The sequence below is a fragment of the Artibeus jamaicensis genome, unplaced genomic scaffold (assembly GCF_021234435.1).
Source record: "Artibeus jamaicensis isolate MK-2021 breed Jamaican fruit bat unplaced genomic scaffold, CSHL_Jam_final contig_387, whole genome shotgun sequence".
NCBI classification, from domain to species: domain Eukaryota; kingdom Metazoa; phylum Chordata; class Mammalia; order Chiroptera; family Phyllostomidae; genus Artibeus; species Artibeus jamaicensis.
In genome coordinates, this window is record NW_026521812.1 from 18,514,448 (window position 1) to 18,539,441 (window position 24,994).

Genomic DNA, 24,994 nt, shown 5'->3' on the forward strand with positions numbered 1-24,994 from the left:
AAATACTTATATTTGAGACAATGAAATAAAATGATTTGAGAGTGGCCATAAAGTCTGGAAACAGATAATATTAATTTTATATATGTAATATAATATCAATAAATTATTCATTACATGTTTGCCTGTTTCCAGATTTAGTAGCCACACAATATTCTCAAATATATTATCTAAACACACACATTTAGCAAACTAATTGATCCTTTGATTATGACTGCAGTTACTGAACTGAAGGCTTTCATTTGATTCATTTTTAAGTTTTAAGTTTAAATTAGCAAAAGAATTGTTACAGTCCCAAACTTTCAGGTGAAGCAAAAGATCGTGAGGACTCTATCCTAGTCCCTTAAATGTTTTAGTAGGTTCTTTACTTAGGAAAAGTCCGAGTTACAAAGTATATGTTAATGTTTAACTTCCACCCTTTCCTTTCAGAAGCTGTCTTTGCTTTTTCAAGTACTAGTCAGAGGGGCAGACAAGTAAAAGTCTGTTCATAAGCCACGCATTTATCTTTTATTTGAAGGAAAAAAATAGAAAAAATATATACACATATGAACCTAAAAATAAGAATGAATTATTTGCTAGCCCACAAAATTTTGCCACTGCTCTTTTTATTTCTCCCCTGAGGATAGAGTTCATTAAAAATCTTTATTTAAACTTTTAGTTGGGAAATACAAGTATGAGGTGGATACAAAAGAATGAGAATGTATACTACACTCAGATCAGAAGAAAAAGGAAGGGAAGCTTCAGGGAAATTGTCTTCTCTTTCTCACCAAATACAGTTAGATGTGGAATTTTCAGATAGTCATGTCCCAACATTTAACAAGACTAGCAGGAAATAATATATAATGTAGCACTCATAATCTGAACATATCTAAAGTCAGTGTAACAAACATGAATCAATATGCCATGTAAAAAGATGCTAACTTCCAGTATTTCCTTTTCTAATAATAATGTTATTGTCATAAATGTTATTTCATATTACTGGGAGAAGTACCAAATAAGTTTTGCATTTTATAGGCCTTAGAACAATAAATCAAATATATCCTAATAACAAAAATCACCTTTCCTTTTAAGCACATCTGCACAGGATCAAGCCTTTTCATAGATTCCTTTAACTAGTACTCTGTTAGCATTTAATAATTGAAAACTTTTACTCTGAATATTCTGTTGAATACTGTTAAACAATATAATAACACACACACACACACACAGGGTATGGCAAAGGTAGGTTTATAGTTGTGAGTACGCAAGACACAGTTTATTCTTGTATTATTATTTATTAAATATTGTATTTTTCATTCAAGCAACTCCAAACCTACTTTTGCCCCACCCTGTGTATATAGATAGATAGACAGATTTATTTCATATCAATAAATAAAGATATGACAGAATAATTCAGGTGGTAAAATTTTAATATTTTTAAATATTTTTGTTTTGTATTACTCAGGAAGAAAAGTAATCATAAACTAAATGAAGGGTTTTTTTTTCTCTTTTTATTACACCAAGGAAATTGAGTTCAGCGAGGCACATTACGCCTTTCTCAATTGGGAGCATACTTACATTTGCATTGCTAAGTTATTTACCATAAATACATTTTTAACTCTAGCAAACCTTAAAATAATAAAGGTCCATTTTTAGGCTTTATACAAACATGCAAATGTTAATGTTCTACTGTGGAATATACTTCAAATTACAGAATATTTTTATTCATTCTTTTATTACCCTTGCTACTTCAGGTCTCCCAACAATTGTAGAATATTAGGGAGCCCCCTAGTGGCACCTGTATTCCTAGTAAATGTACAAACTAAGAATAAAGTTAGTTCTTTCTTTTCTTTACTAATTACTTGGACCACTTTGGGTACCTAAACATATTTTGCTGACTTTTTTCCCCCAGTTTTTAAACCCAGTTGGACTTCCTTTCATGTTCCACACATGTTGTGTTTAGGGCATCAAAAATATAATCATAATAATTATCATTCCAGTAATTCAAATGACCAATCACTAAAATCTCTTTGTCTTTCATTCTTTCTCATCTTGTAACCTTCTCAGTTATCTCAGAAACCACCTGGAGATTCACTGCAAAAAAAGATTTTCATGGAAAATTAAATTCCCATATGAAATTATAAAATCATGCATCTCCCCAAAATAGATATTAGTTTTGATATTATTGTTGTACAGAGGCATATCTTTATTATATATACTTTCATCTGGCCAAAGAAAAAGATGTACAAAGTGACACCCCACCTGCATTACCTTTGAGGCGGCCATGTGACATGTTTACAACTTACTGATATTACTATCAGTTATGGTGAAGACTGGATGACCGGTTACAGAGTGACGTTCCCTGAATAAAGTGAGTGATTTCAAGTATTCAATAGTTCTGATGCTTTTCCACCAGGTTCCTCCCCAAACCTTTAAAGGGTGAGGTGAAATCAGTCTAAGAAATGGGGGTGGGTGGAGGTGGAAGAGGGCATAAGGCGGGTAAGTGGCTTGATGGAATAAAGTACAATAAAAATTTTAAAAAAAAGAAATGATGGAGATCATTCATCATAGTGAGAATGACTTCCACATGAATGTAAAGATGCAAATAGAATGAAGTTGCCCTGAAAACTATACCTGAAACTATCAACATCACTGACGCTCCAAGTGAGAAGTGGGCCCACAGGACCCGGCCAGGCTATGGAAGGCTTTGAGGCTACACCTAGGGGTTTGAACTGATCCTGAACACCAGTGGAAAGTTGTGAGATAGTCAGATTTGTGTTTGAGGAAATGAGTCTGACAGCAGGGTAGAGGGTAAATTTGAGGGAGGATAAAACCCAAGTCAGCATGAATATTTGGTCCAATCAGGAAATGATGCAAATTGGTGGACTGGTTGTAAAAGTGTCTTTGCAGTTGAAGTAATTCCTGGGACACCGATGCCCCAGGCAGCAGTGGGATTAACCGGGGTCTGGGCAAAGGCCCTGGCACCTCTCTGCCATAGCTCAGTATCAATTAGTTTTGCTTTTGACCATTTACCCCTTGCCCTTGGCCACACTACCATCCCCCTCACCCTCTCTGAGGGTAAACTCTCAGGAGCATCTCATAGCTTTTGGCCCTGAAGAAAGACGCGGGTTGTATAGTCTGAATTTCACTCCTGTAGAGGGTACACAGCATAGAAAAGAACTGTGTAGGACATAGGATCATGGACTGTGCAGAACAGTCAGATGTTGAGCATGAGAAATGGGAAACAGCCCAGAATGACTTCTAGGCCACCAGCATGATGCCCAGGAAGACAAAAGGATTAATCACTGATTAATAGATCCAATAAGAGAGAAGGAGCAAAAGAAAACTACATTTGTTTTCTAGGCTGTATAACAAATTCCCACAAACTTAGCAGCTTAAGACAACACACACTGATTATCTCATCATGTCCTTGGATCAGAGCCTGGGGTGGCTTAGCTGGGTTCTCTGCCTCAGGGTCTCCCAAGCTGCGGTCAGGGTGTCAGGCAGAGCTTGGTTCTTGTCAGGACACGCAGCTAGGAAGTGCATGCTCCCTTGTTCATGTGGCTGTGGCCAGCATTCACCTTGCAGCTGTGGATTCATGGCATCTTCCTTCTTTAAAGCTAGCCAAAGGCTCTAGAGCAAGCCTGCTAGCAAGACGGAGTTATATATAATGTAATGAAATCACAAGAGAGATATTTCCTTTCCTTTGCCATGTTCTAATGGCTAGAAGCAAGTCACAGGTTCCACCCACACTTAGGGGAGGAAATTATACAAGGGCATGAACATCAGGGGCCAGAAGTCATGGAGCCACCTAACAGTCCATCACATGAGCCTTTTTAAAAAGTGTTTTAAAACATGAAACTCTGTGTGTCTTTACTTCTGTCAATTCAAGAAAAATTTATTATGCCATAACTTGACCATCATTACACTAATTTAGGATTATTAAAATAAGAATATTTGTCCTGCCCTGGCTGTTGTGACTCAGTGGATTGAGCACTGGCCTGGGAACCAAAAAGTCACCGGTCTGATTCCCAGTCAGGGCACATGCCTGGGTTGCAGGCCAGGTCCCCAGTAGGGGGCATGCGAGAGGCAACCACACATTGATGTTTCTCTCCCTCTCTTCCTTTCTCTCTTCCTCTCTCTAAAAATAAATAAAATCTTTTTTAAAAAAGAATATTTGTACTGAAAATATCTACATAGAGAGAAAGGGAACAAAAAAGGAGCGACTTCATTCTCTACAATCTTCAGGAAAGGTTATAGTGTACATTTTTAATAAAAAATGTGTTCTTTGAGTCTCATATCCCTCTGAGAAATCTCAGTTCATAGTTCGGAAACTATGAAAGAGCAAAATCTGAGTACACTTCATACTAAATGGCATTATAATAACATTGTGTTATTGCTAGTTGCTTTCCTGTTCATATGAGGTTTAACTTAATGTGAATATTTAATGAACAATTGAAAATGACTTAAAATCCTTTCCTCTTCTTGACTTCCCCTGAAGAAACCAATATTTTTTTGAAAACTAGAGACAATCCTAAAATGTCGTATATTACATTCATTGTTATTCCAAGTCCTGATGACCCTTTCTTCAAAATACTTGCTCTAGTCTCCCCGTGTTCTCCATTTACACAACCTCTCTACCCTCAGGCAAGCTGTTACTGCCTCCTGTCTGAACACATCAGTATCAGCCCTCTGCCTGGTGTTCTTACCCTAATATTTCCTCCCCTCTCTGTTAGTGCTATTCAAAACTACATCGTTCTTCTGCATAAATAGTTTTTAATAAGTAGTTTCTTTTTTTCAGTTATTTGTGCTGCTGCTCAGTCTTAAACTACCATCTATACACAACCAAATCTGGCTTTTTGGAAGGTCTATCAGCTAAAATACCTTCCATTCAATCCTTTCATTAATACAAATCATCTTCCCCCACTCCCGAATGGTCCCCTCCGGGCCCTACATAAAGCAATCTTATTTCTGCTTCCTTATCTTTGTTCATATTGCACCCTCAGCTTGGATTGTCCATGCCCTGTCATCGTGCACACCCTAAGTCACACTGAATAGACACTGCAGGATGGGAAGCCCAGGTGAAAAATGAGGGCAAGCCAGGTGTATATGTTAGAAAAGAAGGAAAAGACAAGAGGTACCCATAACAGAATTCAGAAGTTAAGGGGCATGGCAAAGCCAGGAGATTAAAAGAAAGTGGACAAAATGAGCAGTGGTGTTTGTTATCCTGGAAGTCAAAACCAATGCCCAAAGTCAACCCGGGTTGGTTACTCTGAAAAAATGTCAAAAACAAGGGTTGAGATAAGCAGAGATGGGCAAACAGAATGCGTCCAAGAAAACAAAATCCCAAAGAGCAATAGAGGTACAAGGTCATAAATGAGGATTTTTCATGGCTCTATAGGGATGGGCAGGCGAAGAGGGTAGGCAAGTGCGCATTCACCAGGAACAGCTTGATAAGAGAGGCAGGTCCTCCCATGGCCCAGTGTAGCTCCTATCCAAGTAGCAAAGTGCTTGTGGAAGATTGTGATCAGTCAGTTCTGGGTTCAAATTCCTCTTCCACCATTTGTTAGCTGTGTGACCTTGTTGGACTAGTTATTAAATTTCTTCAAGTTCATTTATCTGTAAAATGCAATTATCATACCAATTTCATGGTAATATAAAAATTAAATATGTTTGCATATATAGGAAATACCTGATATCTAACAAGTATACATACTTATTGATTTTTATCATTTTATTATTTTCATCTTCTAAAAGCAGAATGACTACCAAATTGCATCTGAGATCTCATGACCTTCTCTAAGCTCTTGTGTGATGTGTAGAGTCTGCTCCATACATCACATCACTCATCACAGAATGTTCTGTGGGTTTGCAAAGTTTCAGGTTATTTAAGCTAGTTTCCCCACTGATAATATGAACTCTTGAATAGAGGCTTTCCACTGCTGAGCTCAACATACAACTCAGTGAGCTCTTGCTATTATAATGTGTTTCAAAGTTCCATTTCATTCATTCATTCATTCATTCACTCATGCAACAAGTGTTTATTGCCCATTATGTGTAATGTACGGGGCACACAACAACAGAGAATAAAAGCTTGGCTTCCTGGAGCCAGGCATGGATTATAACACTTATATTAGCAGCACTGTGAATCTTAAAAATGGAAGGACCTTAGAGATTATCTAGCCCAAGTCTCTAATTTTACAAAGGCATGATTGAGGATCAAAGAGATGACATTTGGCTTTTAATTTCTTCATTGACTATTCTTTTGGCTATTAAATCATTGATATTTTAGAAAACAGGGAAAAGTCTAGGGGGGTTTTAACTGAGTAAGAGATTAGAAGTGAAAGGTTTTGACATCTGCCATGTCTCTAAGAAACTGAGCCCACTGCTCTCAGAGCAAGTTGCCAAAACTGTGAGCAGTGCAACCTCCTGTGCGTGTCTACCAGAAAGTAGACAGGAGCCTTCTACAGCTGCTGCACTCTGCCCTCGACAGGTCTTCCCCGGTGTGGAGGAAAAAAGTCTGTCATAGATGGAAACAGAGGTAATTCAGAAAAAAAATGCAAAGACCTTTTCCACTGCCTTTGCTGGGAAAGGCCAAGACAGTGGCTTCCTCTGATGGTCATTCCGGACCTTTGCTTAGTACATTTGACAAGACACCGCTAAGCATTTCTATGTGGAAATGCACTTGAATCAATAATATGGGACTGACATCTGAAGACACAGCAGCTTTAATCAAAATGTTTGCTCAACATGCTTCAATACTTGATCCCCAAACTTATTTCAAGATTAGAATGCCAAGGTGAAGATCAACACCTCCAGTTAGACGGGGCTAATGAGACATGATTTACTAATCCAAAAACAAAACCTTAATTACACACTGGAGCACTGCTTTGTTTCATTGTTAAATACTACTTGAGTTATGAAGAACTGGAAAATAATTAAGGGCTAAAATAGAAAGTAATGTATAATTATTTCCAACCCCCCACAGAAAGTGTTTGTCACGTTTTCCTCCTAAATAACTCAGTATCGGCATTTGCAATAAAAGCTTGATACAAACATTCTTGAAATAGTTAGACATGTGAATATCAGGGAAATAGGAGATTATGATTCAACAGAAATCTGCTAAGAAGGCAATTTTGTTGCCTAGTTTTAGCTGCAGCAATGTTATTCATGCCCAAAATAAGTGCATTATTTACTTGATCTCTTAGTAGGTTCTTCCTATTAGGATGCACTTGTTTTTAACACTAAGGATTTAATAATGCAAGTCCATATATTTTGGAACTGCTTCATTTTATTATTTTGGCCCTTTTTTCAATCAACCCGTCATATTCAAAAAAGAAGTGGGAGAATGGCTGCCGGCACATAGGGGATAGTAGACATGAACTCAAACTTCCTAAAATTCAAAGGTAGAATATGGCATATCCATGGTAATATGCCAGATCAACAAGTTTTTCCATAATATTTGAGACTCTAAATTTTGTTCTCATTAGTAGATTCAAGATAGAACCATAAAGGAAGAAAAGGGGAAAGGAGGAGGGAAGGAGAGAACTTTTGACACATCCATTTAGTACTTCATAATAAGCCCCTTTGCTAAGATACAGATGGGAAAAATGTTGTTGTTGTTTCACATATAATTAGTCACAAAGTATGCTAATAAGCCAGATCATCATGTTGGGTCAGTCACAACTAAATAATGAGCAAATTGCCTTACACAGATGGAAAATGTGTAAGATGCATAGACCTCTTGTATAAACAACTTCAACTAAGATTTATTGATTAATTTTTGTCCTACTTATTTGTTCTATTTAAAATCAGAACCTGTGTTCTTTTCACCTTCTTTTTTAAAAAAGAAAAATCATTAAGGCCTAAGCCTCACATTTCAGATTCTGGAAGCTTTCCCAAGTCTCTTAACCTTCAGCAGAGGGTGAATTCCACCCGCACTGGGTTCCCAAATAGGTCAGAAACTATCTCCTTGTCAGTGCAGCTTCAGAAATGTTGCAAGAGTACCCCCCATATTAAGTTTTGAGGATCCAATTTAGCAACTAGTCTAGTTGTTGTTAATATTAGATAAAATTATTAAGAAAAAGATTATTTTTCTTTCCACACACACTAAACTTGAAACACTGTGCTCTGGAGAGAATATTCTGAAGAATATGAAGTTAGCTAAGATCATGATGTTGGCCAATGGCTTCCCTCTGTTCAGTGCCCACAAAAAATACCTCTTGTCCTCTGTATAATGAAGATGTGTTCTTATTCATAATAATATAAAATAATAGGGGAAGCAATTCTAATATTTGGAAATGACACGGAAGACACATATACCACTGGCACTTCTTGCCTGCATGAAGTTTGATTGGTTTAAGTTATCTTCTCCAAGTTCCACATTTCAAAGTGGAAGTGCTAAAAATACCTAAAAAGTTTGCTTTGAGAATTTTATGTTATGTGTAAGAGAAGTACTCTGTAACATATAAAGGACCAAATATCCTACAAAGAAGATTAAGAAAAGAAAGAATGGGGAAATCAATGAAAATCCATCTCTGCTATTTTGGAAATGACTGCAAAGCACATAATCTCGTCCACACAAATAGAGGTCAGCAAGATGAGCACTAACCAGCTTGGAAGAGGGGGGGTCACCTGAATAGGAAGGAAAAGTATAATTTACTCTTATAAATCCACATATTTCTAGATACCATTGTCAGAAAACCTGATGAATGGCTAATTTACTGTCAGATCATAGGAATATTTTAAACATAGCTCCCATGGCTTCCCAACAGTCCTTCCCTTCTCTATGTTGTAGAGTGAAAGTGTTGCTACTCTGCAAATCAGATCTGTAGTCTAGTTTCAGTTCACTAGGTGTGCTTATTTGCATTGTTCATTTATTCATTCATTCATTCATTCATTCATTGGCCCAGTGTTTATTGACTCCTTAAGCATCAGGTCCTGTACTGAGCCCAGGAGATACAAAAATGTATTTCACACATGCTTTACAACTAGGAGAGGTCACTCAACTTCTTCAGCTGGAACTCCCCCATCTGTGAGAAGAGGGAAATGGGCATGACACACTCTTCAGCATCTTCCACTTCCAGGGTTCTGAATCTTTCTCTCTTCAAACTTTCATTCCTTATTTTCCTCCAGTGACTTCAAGAATCTACATGCTGGTCTTTCCCTCTCATTAAATTATATTTATAGCATGTACATATGCACACATAAACTTGTCTACATATATATATATACATATACATGTATATAATCTATAACCTTGCTTCTCAGTAGAATCCTTCCATTTATTTATGCATCACATATTGGGTCCATTAAGAGAAGTCACTTCTCCATTAAGAGAAGTCACTGCTATTTGTGGAGGTATACATAGATATAACAAACACTTCCTAATCTCTAAGTACTTATGATGTAATAGTATGGACAAAAATATTCACAAACATTGCATATCAGAATCCTTCCTTTAGAAATAAAAGTTCTTTTAATTGATGAGATCAAAGAAGCTTTCTTATAGGCAGTGGAGCTAACATGAGGCTGGAAGAAGCAATAGGACTGAGAAGCAAAATGAAAAGACAGAAGGTCAAAAAAGAAAGAGTTATGTACAGAGGAAAAAGTAAAAACAGGGTTTCTGAAAAAGTACATTACATGTGTGAGACATGAGATGAGGCTGTTAAGGAAGACTGAGGCCGAATGTCAATCACAAGGCCAAATTCAGGTGCTGGAACATTGTGCTGTTGGCTAGTACTGTCTAATAAAGTATAATGCAAACTCCTACATGATTTTAAGACTTAAGTGTGCTCATTAAAAATAATAAACAGAAACTGGAGAAATTAATCTTAGTCACATATTTCCTTTTTCTCAGTATGTAGGCAAAATATACTTTCAACAAATAATCAATATAAAATATTAATGAAATATTTTACATTATTTTTCCTATTATGTCTTTGAAATTGATGGGCATTTCACACTTTCAGCACATTCCAACTTGTGCTAATGGGGACTGATCAGTGACCACCATATTGGACAGCGCAGCTCTGGGCCAGGGAGAGAAAATGCTGGGTTTTGAGGTAGAGAGTTGTTCAATAAAAGCAATTGTCAGGCAGCTGGATGAGGTTTTGGAATGTAGAAGTGTATCAGACTGTGAGAACATTATGGCTACAAGACAAGGAGATGGTGTTGATGAAACAATCTGGGTTTGAAATGATGGGGGTGGACAATGGTTCCTGACTTGTGTATTAAGAAGTTTGAGAAAATGTCAGGTCTACACAATCCAACTAAGGAGAAAGTAACGAGTATATGCCAACTCCTAGAGTAAAAGGACAAGTGGAATTATTTTATGCCTTACCTGATTAGCTTCTCTCACTAGAGAAGAGTCTCAATTTCAGAAACATCCACCAATAGATAGATAGATAGATAGATAGATAGATAGATAATAGATATATATATCGTGTGTGTGTATAAACAGTTGCTCTTAATGTCAGTAACTTAACAGTGTTGTGGGAAGGGCAGGTATTTGCACAACAGAGTAAAGCTGTTTTTGAAACACAAAAGAGGGAATATACAACTTCCTGGAAGAATCTAGAAGAGACTCTTGGGGGAAGTGACATTTGAGCTGAATATGGAAGGATCAGTACAATTGCTACAAGTCAACACAACAAAAGGGCATCACAAGTGAAAAGGAGAGCATGAGGGAAATTAAGAAAGTATTTGGCATGTTTTAGAAATTGAATATTTGTCAGATTTAGAATCTGTGTGGACATATCATGACAAATCAGCTAAAAAAGTGAGGAGAAATTGAAGGTGGGGGCAGTCACTACTTAACTAAATGCATAGTGTTCCGCTTGGCTGAGGGGACCTGGAGCATTATCAGGATGAGAAGCTACTTCTGGAGCCCACAGGTGAGCAGTGGGGAACATGGCTTTTGCTTGAGGAAAAGACATAGAGAAATCCATTGCTGCAAAGAGTAATATGAAGACAGTAGCTTGCACATTATAACTCAGAGTACTCACTAAGTGTCAGATATAATGATCTGCCTTTTTACTGAAAGGTATTCGACATTTCACTAAATTGACCTTTTCTTGCCAACAGCAAACTCAATTGCATTATCGTCTCTGTTCAAAGTTTGAGCATAAGAACTGGCTGGCTTTGTTAGGGCTACAATGTATTTCTTGAAGGTGAGTTTTTGCTGTTTGACACTCAGTATTCTGTGAGAAGAAAGCTTCAGCGGGGAAATCATTACTGCTGCCTTTTTTTCCCCACTTAAAGTTATATATGATGGAGAAATATGCCTGTATTCATTTTCTAATGCTGCTTAACAAATGACTACACACATAGCAACTTAAAAAGAACATCCTTTTATTAGCTCACAGATCTATAGGTCAGGAGTCCAGGTGGGCTCAAGTGGATTTTAGCAGAGAGTTTCTGAAGGCTGAAATCAACCTGTCAGCTTGACTGAGCTCTTATCTGGGGACCCTGGGGAAGAAGCTGCTTCCAAATTCATTTTTGTGGTTGACAGAGTCTAGCTCCTTGTGGTTATGGAAATGAAGACGCAGGCTCTTTCTGGCTGCTGGCCAGAGCTTGTTCTCAGTTCCTAGAAGTTGCTCTTCCCACACCGAGAAACTTGAACAAACTCCAGCAAGACTTCGAGTAGCCTATAGCCATCATCCCTAGCATGACCCCAGCCCTCCTTAAAAATGCCTGCTTGAGACAGCTCAATGCTACCCAAGGAACTTACTGTTTATTCCAGCTCCAACCTGACAAAGTCCCATAAACTCCCTCTTAAAGTTGTTACTTTAGAAAACTTACAATTATAATCTTCTACCACCTGGAACTGTCTCCCTGGGGACCTAGCAATGCAATCCCTAGAGAGGAGGGTCTCCCAGTCCCTGACTTAGTTGGGTGCCTTGCTCCAATTTGCAAAACTATCTCCAGTCCTGATGAGTTAGAAAGTTGTTTTTCCTCCAGATAAGTGCCAGTTAACAAACCCAGATAGCTTATGCCCAGGGTCCATCCCCCTTTCCACTCTACTAGAGGCTCCACTCCTTCCTTCTTCCTACTCCTTTATTCTCCCTTTGAAGTACCTGGTTATGTCTACACATCACAATTCAACTCAGTTCCCTCCTGAAGTCTCTGTCCCCCACTGCAGTGGAATTACTGAATAAAATCTGTCTTGACCACCTTTCACTGTTGTCTGGCTTTGTTGCTCTCCAAGAGCACTCAGTGCGCAGGGCTTCCTAACCACATCTCAGTATTACTATCTCCCAGGGAAACTGTTTGCCTCCTGCATGCTAACTCCACTTTGCCAGCTTCTGTTTTAGTCATCGCTGGCCTAAAAGGACTTTGCTGAACACTTACAACATATTTTTTTAAAAAGATTAATATTCAGAAGAGAAGATTTTAGTAATCTGTTCTTTTACATTGTTCCAACTCATGACTAGTCTCATCAGCTAACAACCCCTTCAGGAAGTGGACCATCCTTAAAAGAGAAAATAACAAAGAAACCAAGAAGTACTACCTATTTTTTCCTTTGAGAAGGAGAAAAAAAATGAGAAATATAGTTCTGTATTCGGTTTGAAATGTCACAGCTTTTGTTTGCTGAATAAGAGGAAATTCTACTTCTGGCGAAAGGGAGATGGAAGCGTCGAGAGGCAAGGAGGGACAGGGAGACAGAAGGCAGATCAGGGAGGGCCCAGGGCCGGGAGGCCGAGATGGGGACGTGCGGTGACTGCTGACAGCGGCAGTGTTTCTTCTGAGACTGATGAAAATATTCTAAAATGTGTTGTGAGACTGCATGAACCTGTGAGCACACTAAAACCCGTTGAATTTTACACATTTAAATGGGAAAATTTAAATGAGAGAATGGTAGAGTGACATGTGAATTGTATCTTCATAAAGCTGATACCAATAAAAAAGGAATAGTAAGCAACAATGTTGATAAATATGGATAAATCTAAATAAACAATGAATGTGCAAGCCAGTAATAACAAACATAATGTCTAATTTAGGAGGGGTTGGGGGAAAAGATTAAAATGAAATCCTGACCAAAAGTATACATATTAGTTGAGAGGAAGTGATAGGAGTTAATGTTCTAAGTTCGTAATTGGCATAAAGATTTTTATTCTCAGGAATTAACTGTTTTTCTTCTTCTTTTTCTATCCTTAATGAATCTATTGCTATCCTTCTCATCCTACCAGAATATTTTTCTAAGAAAAATATGATCTGACCAGAGAAAGAGAAACAAAAATACTAATACTTTTTAACTCCAAATTACTTTATACCTCCTTCATTTATTCAAAGTCCTATATTGTAGCAAAAAAATTACTTTAACCTGGCTGGTATAGCTCAGTGGATTGAGCGCAGGCCTGCGAACCAGACAATCGCGGTTCGATTCCCAGTCAGGGCACATGCCTGGGTTGCAGACCAGTTCCCTGCAGGCCAGTTCCTAGCAGGGGATGCACGAAAGGCAACCATACTTTGATGTTTCTCTCCCTCTCTCCTTCCCTTCCCCTCTAAAGATAAATAAATAAAATCTTTAAAAGAAAATTACTTTAGCACTTTTTCAAAACCTATAGCACAGAGGATTAGCTTTGCACTTATAATGAGCATCCGGTCCTGGCACCAAAATGAATGCCAAATCTTCACAGAAAGAGGATGAATTTTCCCACAAACACAAAAGGTCAAGACAGCCAAATTCCATTTCGAACTCTGCAGGCCATTAGCTAGGTTGACCAGGCACCATACCGGGACCAGGGGCTGTCTGCGTCACCTGTAGAACGGAGAATAAAATAGGTGCTGTGTCCCTCATACCTTTGTTGTGAAAATCAAGTAAAATGGTGTTAAACTAAAGCTTAAAAAAACTGTCATAAGCTCCATACAAATAGATAGTAGTATTGTGAAAATTGTGTATTTTGATGATTAAGTGTATAATAAGAAATCTTTCTCTAAAGTGTTCAGGAGGCCGTACCTATATGTGTTTGCTTAAATTTTATATTTAACGAGTTGAGTTTTCTGAGTCTAACTTGATCATGTGAACATAGTACATTTACATTTTTGTATAATCAGTCTGCTATTGGCTTAATTATTCATTTAAAATGTTTAATGTTAAAGTTCACATCATCTTCAGTAATTATAAAAATATATAGTTTAATGTTATAGAGATTAAAAGGAATGAAAAGTCATTACAGAGAGAGGATAATGAGAATCATAATCAAATAAAAATTAATTATAAAAGTATCAGCATGCTTCTAATCTCTTTTTGGAATTAAAAAAAAAAATTACATATGCTATTTCTTTGTTTCTCACCAAAAACAAAAACAAAATTTTTTAGATGGGGAATAAGATTTAAAAAGTAGATCCTTTCTGTTTTCTAGTGAATACTACACTTGATTTTAAAATAAATACTTTCAACATTAAACATCTGATATTACTTTTTACTGGGTGTAAAAAGTAGAACTAATATTACTATACAATTGACTTTAACTATATAAGTCAGAGAGAAAAGCTCATCCAGTTAACTTGACTTCATTTACTGCATGAGCCTAACTTAATGGAATGATTTGTTTGAACCATGTATTTAAATTAATTGCCCATACAATTGTTACCAACTCACACTTTTCTATATACACACAAGATCAGAGAGTGAAAGATTCTGCCTCTGAACTCACCAGAAGGACAAATGTACTAAATTCCCAACAACTACTTAATGAAACATAAGGAAACTTTAGGAGGGGAAAAAACACACCCTTCTTCCACAAACATTACCTACATGTACCAATTCTGAGATTAAGAGTAATTAGGATTCCATGTCAAAATAAAATTCGGTTCCCATCTCTTTCCTTAAGACTTCATTCTACGAAATGAGACCCCTGAACAGAAGAATTAACTGGCTCCTTTTAAGTTTGGTCATTACAAATGCAAAATGAGTATCCTTCTGCAGACGGAAAGCCAGAGGACTACTCAGGCTAACGCAGTAATGGTAGCTGTGATAAATTATGTATGCATGATATCAAAAGCAGAATGGAGGGATGAAATGGAGAACCCATTTGAAAATTTGGAATTTGCTCAAAGCGGCTTCTGCAGTAATTCCCAGGAGATAAGCACTCAGTAGAGAGGAGTAATAAACTCTGCAGTTTTGTATAATTTATCAACTTTCTTCCTTTTCATTTCTAACATTGACCCTTCATGGTTAACTGAAGAAACAAAGAGCGAAATTGCTTCCTTCGCCATTTGATAGAGCAATTATGAGCATCCTGACTGATACATTTTCTGCTTAATCTACTAACAAATGGTGCCTATTTCCCTCTTAATCTACACCCTGTCTCCACATTCGCGTTGAACACTGCTATCCATGCCCTTGTTCTCGTGCCCCTCTTCATTTTTTTCTCATTACAGCTCTTATGTGATCATTATCATAGAAAGAAGAGCCTTCTTTATGACAATTCCCCTCAGCTGCCCTTGGTTAGCTTTTTTCAAAACGTGATTCCTCTGGGTGCTCGGGCGGCAGGGCACATTGGAAACTAATCAGGAGACACTTTAAGTGTTGGTATCTTTTCAAAGAAGTGTTATGTCTTAGAATTAGAGGATTGTTTTGATCACAGCAATAGTTAGCTTAATGCAGTGTGGCCATCTTGAAAGGGGTCAAGACTGTTCAAAACTGGGGGAAAGCAAGAAATTAAACATTGAGATTTACCTCAAGCACTAATTTACTCCCACTGTAATTGTCTTTAGCACCTTATAAATTAATCTCTAAGAACACTCGTTTAGTGCTATTCTTGGTGGGATACCTTAGAATATGAGAATTTTAGACCCAGGAAGGATTGCTGAACTCATCCCTTTCTTTCTTTTTAATTTTTATTGTTTTTTTCCATTATCATTTAGTCCCCTTTACCCGCCCTCCCCACAAAGTCTATTATTTCTTGTGTGAAAAAAAACCCCAAAGATCAAGGAGGTTAAAGTGATTCACCCCAGATCACATAGCAGGTAACTCAGTTTGAGCTTCCTGTTGTGTTTCACCTTGAAGGGAGGAGGGGAAGGGAGGTGGTTGTCCACCCTGTGATAGGAGCAGGTGGCCACAGTCCTTGGGTCTCTGCATTTTTTCACTGTATGATAGGGGTGATGATACTTCTCTCTTTACCTCAAATGATTTCCCATTATTACTGTATTGTCACGAAACCTGCTCCTTGCGGGGGGGGGCAGGTGGTGGGAGTGTGTGTGTGTGTGTGTGTGTGTGTGTGTGTTGGACACTATCCCTGTGTGCCACAGGCTGTGCTATGGTTATATGTGGTACTTTGGAGTATTAGGCCTTGTGGGTGGCTCCCATGTTCCTGGGGTGTTGGGTACCCATGGAAGAGATGGGCCTCAGGGAAGACCACGAAACTCAGAGAAATAAAGAGAGGTGGAATTCCCAGCTCTGTAAGAAGATGCGAAAGGTTGTGTTCCTAGTGGTAGGCTTCAGACAGTGTCTTTAAAGCCAAAGGTTTTGGGAAAGAAGGAGGTACCACTGGAAGAGCCATGGCCTACATACAAGTAATGTGATCTCCGAAGGCTGGAAGATCTGGATGCAGGACTGCACGCACACACATAATTTGTGGGGCCCAGTACAAAATGATATGGGGTCTCTTATCCAAGAATTATTAGAAATTTCAAGACAGTGACAAGAAAGCATTAAACCGAGCACGGCCCTTCTGATCACAAAGCCCCACACTAACGCACAGGCCACAAGACCTGTCTGGTCACAAGTACTTACTGTGACAAAGTTTATCCTAAACACACCCATTGAAGTCTTTACTTAGCAGACTGGAAGAGTCCCATTAAAAGGAAGAACAGTGCCTTTTGGAGAGTGGTTTGACTGTGGCCACTTGGGTAAGAGATTAGGGCCCCGCCCCCCTGTGGAGGACGTGGCTCTTCGGGCCAGGAGATGAGACTCTGAAATCCAGCAGACCCTGCATTCGCGGGCATTCTTCCTCACAGCCAGCTGAGAGAATCTGGGGTCTGTGTGGAAGGGGAGATGCAATTTCCTTACACTTTTATCAAGAGCTAGACTTGAATACTGCACAGTAACCAGAAGCAGGACCTGTGTCTCTTGTTCTGCACATATTTTCTGGCACCTGCGGTGCCTGGCACACAGTTGGTATTCAGTAAACATTTACAGATAATGAAACATATGTGGTTATTTGAGTGTAAGAATTTAGTGGAGCTCTTCAGGCCCTGAAAGGAAGACTTGAGATTCAGAGTACAGAAGTATCTCTGGTAATAAAAAGAGGAAAGCTTTGAAGCACAGTAATACTGCAATTTAAGAAAATACTAGCCTGCCCAAGAATGGAGACTTTTAGTATTATTTTGCATATAAACTAATATAAATTATTTTACAGATTTGCTAATACGTAATAAGATTTTCTAAGATATTTGGTTGTACTTTCTTTTGCTATCATTGTGGCCTAAGAATAATAGCTGCATTCTATCTTTTTACGTTCTGTTATTTAAAGAACATACTCAGTGGCAGAGTGCAAGGAGAAACCAGAAGGAGGCACAGAAAGCTGAGGAGAAAGACCCAGGAAATGAAAATAAGAAGATGGATGGATGGATGGATGGATGGATGGATGGGTTGATGGGTGGATGGATGGAAGGAAGGAAGGAAGGAAGGAAGGAAGGAAGGAGGAGGAGGGGGAGGGAAGGAGGGAGGGAGGAAGGAAGGGAGGAAGGAAGGAAGGAAGGAAGGAAGGAAGGAAGGGAGGAAGGAAGCTGTGTTAACACATAGGAAGAACATGTAAGCCAGCCCTGGGTGATCAAGAAAGACTTTCCTAAGGCACCTGAAATCTAAATGACAGGAATTAAGCCAAGGCCTGGGAGGGGGGGAGAAGGAAGCAGTAGTAGATGCAGCTAATGTTTATTAAGTATTACTATGTGGAGAGCAGTGTTCTAATTACTTTACATGCTCATTTAGTCCTCACAGCAGTGCTATGGGACAGGCTATTAGTATCCTGTTGGGATACACTTTATTGGTGTCCCAGACCTGATAAATGAGGCACAGAGTTAGTTTTTTCAGGCTATAAAAACCTTATGCTTCTGGCCCTGAAGCAAATCTGACTGTGGCCTATTCAAAAGAACAGCAAGTTGTTTTGTGTGAAGTTTGTATATGTAGCCATGGGGGGTTGTACGGAGTTGCTTTGGACTGGAGTAAAGGGTCTTTTTAAAATATGTAAATGATGATAGAGGCTTAATAAAGCATAGTAAACCCCAAGGCAACAAGATCAAATTTTTGTTTGGAAAGACCCCTCTGGCACCAGTATGGAGAATAAATTGAGGTTTCTAATAGTGGGGAGACTGTAACTGTCTAAGAGAAAGAGCATGACCTGAACCAAGGCAGTCACAAATGACAGTGCAGAGGAGCTGCTGCATTCTACCATGTTGTGGAGGGAGAGTTTTACTGGCTGATTGGATGTCAGGGGAGGGATAGAGCCAAGGACACAGGACTCCGAGTTTTCCGAGCTGGGTGACCTCAGGGGACAGAGGAGGAGCTATTCACTGAGATGGTGAACGGGAAGAAGAGCTGGGAGGAGGGGATGGAGGAGAGTAGGGATGGGGGGACAAAGAGAGGTCATTAACAAATTTAACCAAGATCTCCTGGAGAGAAGTCTAAGAATGTGAATCAAGCGGCAGTCCAAACCAATGTTACTCTGTTCACCTACAGTAAAAGCTATCAAAAAGAAAGTCGGTTCTTGCATTATGAGGAGAACAAGTGAGGGTCTTATGAATCTGGTCAGTTTTAATTATAAATGGTATAGTGAGTGTGAAAATTATATTGTAAATTATAAAAATGCTACCTTTCATTATTGTTATTATTATTATTATTGATATTCTTCAGCCTCGATCAAGTTCAAACCACCCAAATAGCCCCATTTACCTGTCCATCTCTGGAAACTTTTTTCTTCTTTCACTGTTTTGTTTTTACCTTCCCATCCCCCTACTTCCAAGTTCAATGGCAGGTAATTTGGGTGGAGTTAAGTGGCTTTGTCTGCTCTCATCAATCAATAAACAAGCATTTATTACGAGTCTCCCAGGTGAGCATCCAAACCTCTGTGAGTGGCATAACAATCAAGAGACCACGTTCTTTGGGGTCAGATGATAGGGAATTTAAATCCTCCTTCTGCATTTTCCTTCCACGTGGCCTTGGGTAAATAATCTGCTCATCTCTCTACTCTTCAGTTCTATCAGAAAATATAAAATGGATAATATTTCACAGGTCTGTTGCATTACATGAGATAATTAATGTGACAAAGGGCCTAGTGCTCAATAAATGTAATTCCTGTCCACTTCATAAGGCTGTTGCCCAGGATAAATGACCTAATACTCAAAAGATGGTTACAGAATAATTCTGCTCTATAAGTTCAGTCATTTTTAATTAACTTTGCTACTGTTGTTTCTGTTCCTGTTTTTATGGGCACCAGGGGCTTGTGGCAGCCACATCCACCAGCCTTTGAGCAGCACTTGGACGTGTCTTTATTATTATTATTTTTGAATTTCCTTATTTCTTTGTTTCAGCTTGGGACTCATTTTCTTCTTTGCTTAGTGCTGCTTTGGAGAAACAGCCAGATGTCTTTACAATTTGTTGCTTCTGGCCACGTACTCTGTTATTTAGATACTCTGCTTTGTTCAGCTAAAATGCCGTGTTTATTAAAGCTTTAGTAGTCCGGAAAAACTGTAATTGTGCTGTTCTTGGCACATAACATGAAAAACACTGAGAGATTAAAAACTGGAGATGATAGAGGCTTAAAAGTCACTATAGGTCTTCTACCTTTTTTAATAAAAAGAAATAATATATTTTTAAAAAACTTTCATTTTGATATAAATTGCCTATTACCAGTATGATTGCTCGGGTGAAAGATGAAGACGTCCGTGATAGCTGGACTAGCTGAAGGGAAGGGACTTTGATGTTGGAGGGGCAGCTAACCTTCCCCAGTTTAGCAGCGCAGTCTGTACAGGTTGGATGGTGTGGCTTCTCTTTAGTGCATGCACCTAGACCAGACGGCAGCTCCCTGCTTCCAAGACTCCATCCCAGAAGAGGCTCGAGCACTTCACGATGGTGTAGAAAGCCAAAAGGGCATCTTAAATGTCGAATGAACCAAGTCTCTTTGGTTTCCCCTTAGCCAAGTTTTTTCAGGGGCTGCTGTGTTGTCTCTTAGCACATAGTCTGAGTCCAATTACAAAACAGAATCAGATCTCACTTCCTGTGTCTAAACAAGCTTGTTTTCTCAAAAATTCCAAGAGATTTTAGCCTAATAAGATAAGTGTTAACATTTTGGTTTTGGTAATTGAGCTACCTTGCTTTAAACAGAAAATATAGTGTTAGCATTTTAATGTTTAACAGGAGTTTCTATTAAAAGTTATTTATATTAAAAATGAACTTATATTGTTCAAAATCCAATTATACTATTAATGAAAACTGCATTTATTGTACTCTTTTCTTCCTTATTATGCAGTTCAAGAATGAATTTAGCAACCTCCCCAAAGTAATTAATTATGGTTTGTTTTTGTAAAGTGCCCAAATGTTCATAAAGCTCTTTCCCACCGTCTTACTCAAGGCTTAGGTCATAACTACCCTGTGAGATAAACACTGTTGTCTTCACTTTACAGATGAGAAATGAAAATTCAGGAAGTTTTCATTTCAAAACTAAACCAAGGTGAGACTGAGGGTCTTTGACTCCCAATCCACTGGCCTTTGCACCACGGACGGCTCACTCACATTAGTTGAGGTCTCACATAAAAATTGTAGTTCTGCTCAGTGTCACAGTGGACAGGAGGATACTTTGGGGGCTGTAATGGGCCTGCCGTAAATAGAGAAGGCAGTGTTAAGTCTCCCAAAGAGAGAAACCCACAATGGGCATACCTCAGGTATCTCAGACATAAAGAAGCCAGAGAGGAAGTAGCAGCCTATCCCACAGAGCAGAACCTCCATAGTGATAACTGGGCATTTCACTAAGGAAGAGTCTATAGGTCGAATACTAGAGCCTTGGAGAATGAAAGATCCTCAACGGCAGTACAAAAAATAATGACCTCATATTCAGACAGGTTTAATAATGAACTGTTTATCAGATGACAAGTATGTTGCAGTAGAGGTCTTGATATCATTGTTGGAATATTCTCCAAAATCTTGGGCTACTTCCTCAGCAACCTTCACTTCCTCGGTCAGTTTTAAAATTATTTTCCCTGCCTGCCAACCTTGAGCAGAGTTCAGCCATTAGTTCACTAAATAGCTTAACTCACTCCCTACAGTGCTTCCCAAGTGCTATCCCTAAGCCCAGGGGTTCCGAGCTATAACAATTTGGCCTGTAGTTATCGATGCAATGGGCTTAACCTATCACTACCCACCAATGGGATGTGCATCAGGATTTTTTCCCCAAAATTCTACATTCACCAGGATCCCCCTCCCCAGGAAGATATGAATAAAATCTGGGAGCCTTGAAGGAGGAGATGTAAGAAAGATTGAAGGCCACTCAGGAAGCTGACAGAAGCATGGAGATGAGAGTGAAGGGGCAGGGGGAGCAGTAAAGAGGATGACCCCAAGGGTGCAGAGGCTGATGCTGATGAGTAATAAGAGGGAAAGAGGCTAACTACCCAAGTTGGGAACTAAGAAAGGTCCTGAGCTTTCAAGAAGACTCTACATTTGATCCAGTGAACACCCAAAAAGATGAGGGACAAAGTAACTTGTCCTAGGAAGATTAATAAGACTGCATAGGCCATAGGAAATGAACAGGGAAACACAGTCAAATGTTAAGAATCAAGGAAGGCATTAAATGCTTTGATGGGAAAGTTAAAAGTTTACTGACCATGGTGACGAAAAGGAAAAAGGCAGGAGAAAATCACTTCAAGCTCTGTGTATTATTTACTCCAGTGTAAAAAATACAGATGCACAATTAGTGCACACTCACTGAGCTGGAATTTCTAAGGGTGGTAGCAGGTGTGTTTTCCAAAGGCTCTGCAAGCTCACCATAGAGAACCATGAGGCTACAGAGCATGGCAGACAGATTCTGGGCTCGCTACCTTTCGGTCAGCTGCTTTCTTGTGTTCCGAGTCCATCAGTAGGCTTGCGATTGCTGAGAGATGTCATGACACACACAGAAGAAGGTAGCAGGTAACAATAAACCAACACTTACAAACAGTGGAAGGCCTAACTGTGGTTCTGACTGCAAGAACAAGAATTCAGTGGAGAAGGGAGAGAACTGCGGGCTGGGGCATCAGCTGCAGAGGACTTCTAGAGGAACTGGGACACAGCCCAGACCTTACGGAATGCAGGGCAGCCAAAGGCAGGTGGACCAATGAGCTGATTGAATTGGACAAAGCCTCGTGCAGCACAGTTCTGAGGAGCAGAATGTGAGCACCACATTTAGGGAGCAGAGGTCAGGTGACTTCCCAACCTCCCTCTGACTTGCTCCTCTGTGCATGGCTGCACATTTCACCACAGGGCAAGCACATTTCACCTTTACTTTTCCCATCTCTCCCACTTGTATATGGCCCTCTTCAACCACATAACAGCTTTTTTTTCTCACACTTTGTGAATATACATTAAATTCATTCACACTAACATATAAATGACACACAATCCCTTATGTTATTCTGGCATATTAATAAGCCTTTGTACAGTGAGGTGGCTTGTGGAAACCTCATTTCATTCTCATGTATGGAGTAGGGAGATCTGAGATTACCCCCATTTTATAGATGCAAAAAGAAAGGCCCAGAAAAATCTCAGTGGCCACCTCAAAACCACAGAGCTACTAAGTGGAGAATTTGTTTGGAGAACTCGGGCAGTTTTCTGTCTGCCACCCTGTTCTGCATCTTGCTGCAGTATTTGTATTTCCACAGGACCAGAGCCCTGTGCTAAGGGCATATGACTTTCGGCATCAACCTGGAAATAGGAGAAAGATTCTTTCAGCGAAGCCCTAAATCACTCTACATAAGTTATGACTTCGCCTTTCCATTACCTGCTAATTGTGTGATCACCTGCTCAGATCAGTTAGAGAAAATGATCTGAGCTTCACTTTACCCATCCATAAAATGGAAACAATGTATCTGCTTCATAGGGTTTTTTCTGAGAATTTCCCAAAATACCACCTGTACAATATTTTTGCCACATAGCAGCCCTCAGTAAACCTTCTTTCTCATTTCCCTTCTCTTCCCCATTACACCCACATGCAAGGAAAGCCATGCCAAGTCAGAACCACAGACTCACTCAGACCCTGTGAATACCCTTATTGCCTTTAGTACTCGCTCTCTCTCCTCAGTCCCCACATGCAGCCACACCAGCCTCCCTTCACTTCTCAAACTAGCCAAGCATCTTCCTCCTCAGTACTGGTGTAGACAGGGGTTCCTCTCCCTGCAACCCACTTTGCCCACCTCCGCCCCCAGCTCTTCACACTCCAGGTGTCAGTCAGTCCGCACCACTTCTTCAGGAAGGACTGAAGTGGGTTCCTCCTTTCTCACCGCCTCCCGTCACTTTCATGGTTGTTACAGTTTGTAAATTCTTGCACATTCTATGCTTATTGGTTTAATTCTGTGTTCTCCACTAGACTACAGATTGCCGTGTTACACCGTACCCAGTACAGAATCTAGTACATGGGCATGTTCCATAAATATTTTTGGGCTGTGTGTTGGATGAATTCTACCTTTATCTCTCCCCTTTGGGGTGCCCTTCTATATCCCCCTCACCAAGCCATGCAATACATTTCACACACTCACACACACACCAAAACATGGAGTCTATGTCTCTATTTCCTTCATTGTATTTCCCCAACATTTATTCATACATTATCATGAATTAGGTTGCATCCTCCCATTGTTTCATGCTTCCCTGATCACATTGTCAGTTTTTGAAGAGCTAAAAGTCCTTCAAGATCTTTTTTTGAATCCCCCATAAACACAGTACAATAGCCAGAAATGCTATTGGTGCCTAGAAATTTCTTGATGAATGAATGAATAAATCAATCCGTCAATTCTAGTACACCCCTTTGTACAGAAAAGATCTTCACGTAGCAAATATGGAGAGATCACTGCAGCAAAGCAATTGCTAACCATGACCCATTGCTGAAGTTCCTCTTCTTGGGTTACTGTTTGAGTTTCAATAAAAGTAAAATCTTATCTTGGAAAGGGGGGGGTTAGATTTACTTTTTTAATAAGAAAGCCTGAATGGGAAGCTTGCATTTTCCTTCCCAATTTAATAATAGCACCTCCACTTTTCAGCTGGCCTTATTTCAGGTGAGAGTATGAAGCTTCCAGGGAAGCTTCCATCACGATGTTAGAGCTAGAGCCCTATCACTAAACCCACCTGAAGGAGGCGTCACATAGCAGGGGCGTCTCTCTAGTCTGAGCATGTCCTCAGAATCAGCCAGTCCAATTCAGCACTGGGCAGAGAATGTGAAGGGAAACCTCAAGTTACTTGGAGACACGGTCCTGATAGTTGTCCCGATAACCTCAATGAGGTTACAGCTTTTGATCTTGCCCTCTTCCTTCACTTACAACTACAACAAAACAAAAAACATATAAGTAAAATGTTACACCCAAAATGAAAACTTACTGAACTGGGATATTTCACTTTCTACATTTGTCCTGTTATTCCAAAGCAGAAACTTCAGTTTACTGGTTGCCTTGCTGGTAAACCTGCTTAGTTGCTTGTTTTACCAGTTTTTTTTTGAATGATTAACAACAAAAAATTATAGATATATATGCACACCACATATTTAATGTATGTTATAATGTATGTATTTTACTTACTTTGACAATTGCCACAGGGTGCCCAGCCCGTGGCCCACAGGGTGCACACGACCCAGGATGGCAATGCGTGTGGCCTAACACAAAGCTGGAAATTTACTTAAAATCTTTTTTGTGCTCATCACTTTTCATTAGTGTTTGTTTATTTAATGTGTGGCCCAAGACAACTCTTCTTCTTCCAGTGTGGCCCAGAGACACCAAAAAAGGTTTAGGTACCCTTGGTAGCAGGTTCTGTCTAGTTAGTATCTTTGCCCTGGTTTAG

The 24,994-nt window shown here is 39.3% G+C and overlaps 1 protein-coding gene across 2 annotated transcripts in view; it reads left to right on the forward strand.

Moving 5' to 3' along the window:
• HS3ST5 (heparan sulfate-glucosamine 3-sulfotransferase 5) overlaps positions 1 to 24,994 on the forward strand; it is a 263,353-nt gene that overhangs the window by 232,077 nt on the left and 6,282 nt on the right. The window lies entirely within an intron of this gene.